The sequence below is a fragment of the Mustela erminea genome, chromosome 7 (genome assembly GCF_009829155.1).
Source record: "Mustela erminea isolate mMusErm1 chromosome 7, mMusErm1.Pri, whole genome shotgun sequence".
Classification (NCBI taxonomy): Eukaryota; Metazoa; Chordata; class Mammalia; order Carnivora; family Mustelidae; genus Mustela; species Mustela erminea.
The window spans coordinates 86,989,548-86,997,494 of record NC_045620.1 but is presented as its reverse complement, the minus strand read 5'-3'; the positions used below and the strand labels follow the sequence as shown (position 1 = coordinate 86,997,494).

The 7,947-nt window shown below is 38.1% G+C and overlaps 1 pseudogene; it reads right to left on the bottom strand.

The window, feature by feature from the left end:
- Positions 1-205: 205 nt before the first annotated feature.
- Positions 206-682, bottom strand: LOC116595682 (annotated as a pseudogene).
- Positions 683-7,947: the final 7,265 nt, after the last annotated feature.

Here is a 7,947-nt window from a genome sequence, read left to right as displayed (position 1 = left end):
TGGGTTCAAGCCCCACACTGAGTGTAGAAATTACTTTAAAAAAAGAAAAAAAGAAGTACGTGGCAGAGGAGAGGTTTAATCCGAACTGGGATGAGGATGGGGCAGGGAGATCAATGGCACCCGGAAAGCTTCCTCAAGAGAGAGAGATGGTGTCTGAGCTGAGTCTTTTTATTTTTATTTTTGGAACAAGAACCAAATTTTTTATTCATTTCTTGTGTTTGAAGTATTCCTTGAGGACATCCTTTGCCGGGTATCCTTTGCCATATCCCTTAACTACCACACAGCTGCAGCCAGCCACTTCATGGGGTTTTTCCATCTCTGTCAGTTTTACAGAGGCCTATCCATTCATCTTGTTTCTTCTGTCATCAAGCTTGATTAGGTTGATTTGGTGTTCAGCACAAAGGGCCTCCACCAACGTGATATACATAGGCTCATCACAGTTGGATGCAAGTATACAAAGATGGGCTTGGTGCTTGTCAGTTCCATGTGCTAGGCAGCTTTGCCAGTTCCATGTGCTAGGCCATCGTGGATGAGGGCAGTCTTCAGAACCTCTTGTAAAGCAGTATTAACATCCATTACGCCTTCAGCAGCAATGTCTTCCTTGGCTATGGTGCCGTGGCGGTGGATTATGAGTGTAGCCGAATCTTGACTGCACCCAAGCCTCTGGCTCTGCGAAGCTCAGTGGTGGCAGGGAAGGAGCTGAGCTGAGTTTTAAAAGGATGAGTATTGGGGTGCCTGGGTGGCTCAGAGGGTAAAGCCTCTGCCTTCTGCTCAGGTCATGATCTCAGGGTCCTGGGATCGGGTCCCACATCAGGCTCTCTGCTCAGCAGGAGGCCTGCTTCCTCCTCTCTCTCTGCCTGCCTCTCTGCCTACTTGTGATCTCTGTCTGTCAAATAAATAAAATCTTAAAAAAAAAAAAAATCTTAAAATAAATAAATAAATAAATAAAAGGATGAGTATTTAGCCAATGAGAGAGGTGGTCTAGATAGAGAACTTTATGTTTAAAGCAATAGAGGCATAATATATATAAGCCAGTTCAGTATGGCTGGAGGGTGGAGGGTTAGGGTGGAAAGGAGAAGGAGCGTGGTCAGTTAGATTGAGGCAAGATCATAGAAGAGTTTGCATATCATATGAAGGAGTTAAAGTTTTTTCCTAAACCAGTGGGAAACTATTATTTTTAAGCAGGAGAATGACATTGTCTCCTTTGTCTTATTAGAGAGATCAGCCTGGTGGCCATGGGGATAATAAAATAGGATAAATGAATAAAGGTATGGTGGCCAGTTAAGAAATTGTTACAGTACTAATGTGAGGACTTAAAAGACTATAGGAACAGTTGAAATGAAGAGGAGAGACCAGGTATGAGATACATTTTGGAAGGTAGAAGAGAGGACTTGGTGACTATTGGATTGTAGGAAGAAAAGGTATATGCAGTGTGTGGCTTCTGACTTCGGTGACTGGACAGATGATTGTGCCATCCATTCAGCAAATATTTATTGAGCACCTAATGGGTAAGATTCAGTTCTACAGATATAAGAAATGTCCTGTCCTCAAGAAACTTGCAGTTTGCTGGGATGACTGTCGTATTATCTCCTGCATTCTCATCATTTGGTAATTAATACTTGGAATGCTGTATTGCAAGATTCTGTAAGTTCAGTCAGATAGAGCACTATGAAATATTAATGCTGCTTACTGCATAGATATCGTGGCCTAGGATAGAGAAGACTTGTTAACCTGAAGGTAGGAAGAGGTAATGTATGTTAGAACAGTGATTCTCAGTGTGTGAATCCTGAACTGGCTGCATCAGCATCATCTGGGATTGTTTCAGAAATGCATGTTCTGGGGACGCCTGGGTGGCTCAGTTGGTTAAGCGGCTGCCTTCGGCTCAGGTCATGATCCCAGTGTCCTGGGATCGAGTCCCACATCAGGCTCCTTGCTTGGCAGGGAGCCTGCTTCTCCCTCTGCCTCTGCCTGCCTCTCTGTCTGCCTGTGCTTGCTCTCGTTTCTCTCTCTATGACAAATAAAAAAAAAAAAAAAAAAAAGAAATGCATGTTCTGTGCCTAGGAGGTATTAGAAAAGGAGATATGAGGAAGTAATGTTGATTTCTGTTTTGGACATGTTGAATTTAAAGTAGTTGTGGATTGGAGCACCTGGGTGGCTCAGTTGGTTAAGTGTCTGCCTTTCTGCTCAGGTCATGATCCCAGGGTGCTGGGATGAAGCTGTGTGTGGGGCTCCTTGCTCAGCTGGGAGAGAGTCTGCTTCTCCCTCTTCCTCTCCCTCTGCCCCCCACCCCACCGCCCGCTCTTTCTCTGTCTCTCTCTCAAAGAAACAAAATCTTAAAAAAAAAAAAAAAAGAAAGTAATCGTGGGTCATCTAGGTGGAAATGGTGAACAGGTAATTGGATCTCTGTGTCTGGAGCTCAGAAGAGAAATCTGGATTAGGATTAAAGATTTGAGCATTGTCTGTCCAGGTCTCTTAGTAGTTGAAGCCATGAAACTGGATAAAATCCTATGGAGAAAGAATGTAAAATGAGAAGAGGGTAAACCCTAACGCTGCATTTAAGAGGTAAATCGAGGTTAAGCAATCCCCAAAGGTTGTCTGAGAATAAATTGCCAGAGAGTGTTGGAAAATTAGTAGAGTGATGTCAGATTTGAAGGAGTTAGCAGTGCCTAGATACTACCGAGATCAGGAAAGAGAAGAACTTAAAAGTTTATCTTGGAGGCATCAGGAGAGTTCTGGTGACCCTGGCAACAGTACAAGAAAACACCATTTTGTACTGGTAACAAGAAAAGCCAGGATGCAGTGAGTTGAGGGATGAATGGGAGGCCAAACATTGAGTATAGATATTCTTTAAAATTTTGACTAAAAGGAGACCAGATAAAAGCTATGGAGTTTAGGTATGAGGAAGAATTTATTCTGGAGTAAAAGGAATAGCCTGGAAAGAGGGAGTGTGGTTGAGTATTCAGAGGGAGAAGATGGAATTGTTAATAGTTTGAGGTTACCCAAGAAGGTAGGATGAAATAGAACTCTCCTTAGGCAATTTAAGAGATTTTTTTCTTAAATCCGTTAACAAGAGAGGGAAGGAAATAAAAATGAAAACTGTTATAGAGATCATAATCTTTAAGACAGAACTTCACTTAAATCCTAGGTAATAGAAATTAGATTGCAGGGGAAAGTAAACACTGAGAATGCAGAGGTCTTGTCTTTGTTTTTTCATTGTTCTATTACAAATACATGTTATATACTGGATATTAAGGAGTGTTTAAAGAAGGAATATGTGAATGAGTAAGTGGAATAAACTAGTGAGTGTTGATGAGACAGTGGAGGCAATGGGTGTCAGTTCCTTTTCTGAGACATTTATTAAAAAAAGGTTAACCTTACTGCTTTACAGTTGGGGTGAATTCTATTTAGGATAGAATTGTATTCTTTTTTTTTTTTTTTTTAAGATTTTATTTATTTATTTGACAGAGAGAGATTACAAGTAGGCAGAGAGAGAGAGGAGGAAGCAGGCTCCCTGCTGAGCAGAGAGCCCGATGTGGGGCTTGATCCCAGGACCCTGAGATCATGACCTGAGCCGAAGGCAGCGGCTTAACCCACTGAGCCACCCAGGTGCCCTAGAATTGTATTCTTTATTTTCAAAGATTTCACTTATATGAGAGAGCGTGAGTGGGAGAGCACAAGCTGGAGAGGAGAGGGGGAAGTAAACTCCCCGCTGAGCAAGGAGCCCAGTGAGGGGCTGGGACCCTGGGATCATGACTGAGCCAAAGGCAGACGCTTAATCAACTGAGCCACCCAGGCGCCCAGATTTTGGTATTCTTTAGATTTACGAGAGAAGTCCACTCGAGGGAGCCATAAGAAAGGATAATTAATGGAATGAGTCGTAGAATGAGTACTAGAAGTTACGGAAAGAAGAGGGATAACGGGAAAGAAGGGACATCAAAAGAGAGGGGGAAAATATCAAAGAGTGAGGTGAGTAGGCATGGCAATAGATAGTTTTAATGGAGTTCATGGGAGGTGGCCTAAATTCTCTCAGGAATTCAAGATAGTTTGAGGCAAGATCATCAGAAGTTGAGATTAAAGGTTGAGGCAAATGAGGTGAGATTGAGAGAGAGGAGTATGGAAAAGATTATAATACTGATTTGGGGGAGATTTGATATGCAGTTAATAGGGTATTAAGTAAATGTTATTAAATAATAAGTGGACACAGGAGTGAGCACCAGTGAGTAAGTGACCTAGGGAATGAATGTAAGAAAAAGGAGTATTAAGAAGAAAAGAGGTTAATACTTTGTCAGTGTTTGTTTTAATAACTTCTGACAAAGTTACATAGGTCTAAAAAAACCCATTTTCTGAGTACCTATTTTATATAAGGGGAACATATAGTTGTAGATTGATAGTCTTAATTTTTTTTTGAAGTTGTAAAGACACTGTTAATACATTTGCTTAAAACTCGGTTTATACCAGAAGGTATAACATGGCAAGTGAGCCTCTTCAGGGCACGCCTTTTTCTTGTATTGATCACTGTTGAGTTTGCTGTGTACTTTAATGAAAGGGAGGGTTTTTTTGGGGGGGATTGTATTCTTCCTTTTTTACTTTTTTTTAGAACTTGGGACAGTATATGGATTTATTAATTTCTTTTTAAATTAGTTCTTATTTAAAAGATTATAAAGGTCAACTTTAAAGAGATTTTAACAGTACCATGTTCTAGCTGACTGATTACAGTTAGTTTTATTCCCAGGTTTTTAACTATTTCATTGTAAGCATGACTCAACAATTGAGCATAATTTTTTGATCAGGTAGCAGTTTTGTAATGACTTGAGTTTTTTTTTTTTTTTTGTAATGACTTGAGTTTTAACAAGGTTTTAACTATGACAGTATTCTGCAAAATTAACTCTTCAGAGAAAAAAAAATGAAGTAATTTCTCCATGCAATGTGGGGCTTGAGTTCGTAACTCTGAGATCAAGAACCACAGCTCTACTGACTAAGCCAGCCAGTCCCCCAGGAAAATAATTCATTTCAAAATTTTTTGTATGTACTTTTTCCATTTATGACCTTAGTAAGTGTTAACAAAATGAATAACCATTTCTTAAAAGGAGAAAATTATCTCCAAAGTGTAGTCTATCAGACATCTATTCTATTTCAGGCTTGCCAGATTAAAATTACTTCCTCACTTTTATACTTCCAAATAAACCTTTTATTCAACAGTTCACATCTACTCTCCTTTTCTGAATTTTCTCCTTGAACTTCCATACTTTTTTTTTTTTTTGAACTTCCATACTTTTTTTGTGGTCATGAGTTGACAGCTAATGCATAGATCTAGCACAGGAATAAATTTTGAAATGACGTATAACTAATATGTTTCTGGATTTGTCTTTGGTTTTTATAATCTTGTACTATAAAAATTTTTTCAACATTTGGAGATTTCTATAGGAAACCTTTGAAAATTGAGCACTGAAAATTCAACAGTCCGTAGGTTCTTATAGGTTCCTTCCTTAGAGTTTTGTTTGGTCACTTAGAGACCTTTGTTAGGGGTGTTACAAAGAGGGCCATGTGATAATCTATTGCTATCCCAAAAACATTTTTGTGAGATTGACACTTTGACTTGTTTTGGTAGCATTATTAGCATTATTAAACTTATCTGTAATCTATTGCTATCCCAAAAACATTTCTGTGAGATTGACACTTTGACTTGTTTTGGTAGCATTATTAGCATTATTAAATTTATCTGTACTCTAACCAGCTCTCTTTTGTCCTTTGTAAATAATACATAGTATTAATTTTTGTGTGTGAGAATTAGATAGGCATTTTGAAACCTAAGTACAAGACTGTGAAGCATAGCAACCTACAGAAAAGATCAGATCTATCTTTATCATTGGCCTTAATGGAGCTGTTAGCAGTTTTATTAATCCTTAATCTGCCTAGTTTCAAGGCTGATACATATATATTTTTTATCCTATCTGCCTGAGTGTGATGCCACAAGGAATCTCCTGTTACAGGCGTGCAATAAGCTGGCATCCTGTAGTATTATTTACTTGTAAGGCAGTCTTTAATAAAATTTGGAATGTCAGGAAGAACAAGTGCTAATAGGTAATAAGGGAAATCATGATTTTGTATCTATATATAGATATACTTATATTATATCTATATATAGAGTTTATATCTGTGTTGCAACTGTTTTCCTAACAAATGGAATTTTATGAATTATAAACTAACTCATAATAGTATTTTTCAAATAAATAATGAATTTATGAACAATCAGATTACTTAAACTCTGTTGCCTTGTGTGGCTGTCACTATCTTTACCATCATATTTCTTGACTCTTTTATGACTCTTAATGCTCATTTTCTTATTTTCAATATACTACAATCTAGATTTGTGATGTGCTATTTAGTAGCCACATGTGATTGTTTACGTTTTAATTAAATTAATTAAAATTAAATAAAATTATAAATTCAGTTCTTTAGCCATACTAGCTATATTACAAGCACTTAATGGCTCCTTGTGTCTAATGGTTCCTGCATTCGTGCAGATATAGAACATTTCTGTCTGTACAGAGCAGAAATTTTTATTAGGTAGCACTGGTTTAGAATGATTATGTATCTGCAGTTCCCTGAAGAGTTATTGTGTTGGCACTAATCTTCTAATACTAGCACGGAGTTGGGAGTTGGAAAGATGTGAATTTAGATTCTAGTTCTGTCATTCATTGGCTGTGTGACCTTGAATGAATACCATAAACTCTTGACCTTATTAGTCGTGTAAAATGGGAATAAGAGCACCTCAGATTGTAGTGATAATAGAGAGTATTCACAAATCCAGTTGGTACTCTTTAAATGTATTTAGTTCTTCATTCTTCTTACTTGAGTTTTTGATAATGTTGGAACTTGTTGGAAACTCTTGGAGTTCTTTCCTTTTTTGGCATCTGTGACATTTTCTGCTAGTTGCTGTTCTACATCTCTGACCATTTTTAATCTTTGTTGGTAGCTTCTCATCTGGGTTTGGTCCAAGGCCCTCTTAAATATTGATTGTATTACTTTCCCATTTAAAATCTCTATATATTATAGGATTAACATCACCTTAATGTAGCACATGGACTCTATGGGCTCTACTTGTTGTTTACTTCAGCTTTTTCCATGTTCTGCTTTTTCTCTATACTCTAGCAACTTGGTCTTGTTAACGTTTCATTCAGTATTGTATGCTAGATTTATTCTGCCATCTGTTTAATCTACCATCAGTCTTTTGCATAGGTTATGTTTGGAATGGTTCAAAGTGCCTCAAGGAAGTAACTGAGCCTCCCACCCCCATGCCAGGTCAGACTGTTCCTCTGTTATGCCAGCTGCCAGCATAGATCCCTCCATATTACAGGAATTTAATAAATATTTGTTGAATGAGTGAATTGAGGGAATGCATATATTCTTTGTTTATTCCCAAAGTTCCATCATTTTCTGTGTACTGATGATTCATACTTTCAGCCTGCATTATTCTTTTCTGCTCCAGTCCATGGATCTGACTGCTTACAGGATACTTATCTAAATGAGGGTGTCTGTCAGTCACCTCAGCTCATCATAACTAAAACCACATTCATTCTTGTCTTCCTATTCATGCTTCCATTATTCCCTAATTTTTCTTCCTAGAAACAGTATCTGTTCATTCACTCATATCTGGAAACCTGGTATGCCATTTTCTCCCCTTTACTGCTATTTATGTCTTAAGCAGTCATCAGTTGCATCTTGTACTGGAAGAGTGTAACATAGGAATACGTGGCCTGACCTGGTGTGGGCGTGGGAGGATAAGTCACTTACTAGAGGGATTTTTTTGAGAAATTCCACCTTGGTTCATGTACTACTGATAAAGAGGAAAATATATTTACAATGTTCCCAGTGTATTAATGCTTCTTGCTGTTAAGTAGTGGCAGCTGAATCCAAAACACTAGCAGTTAAAAGTGGCAAGCTATT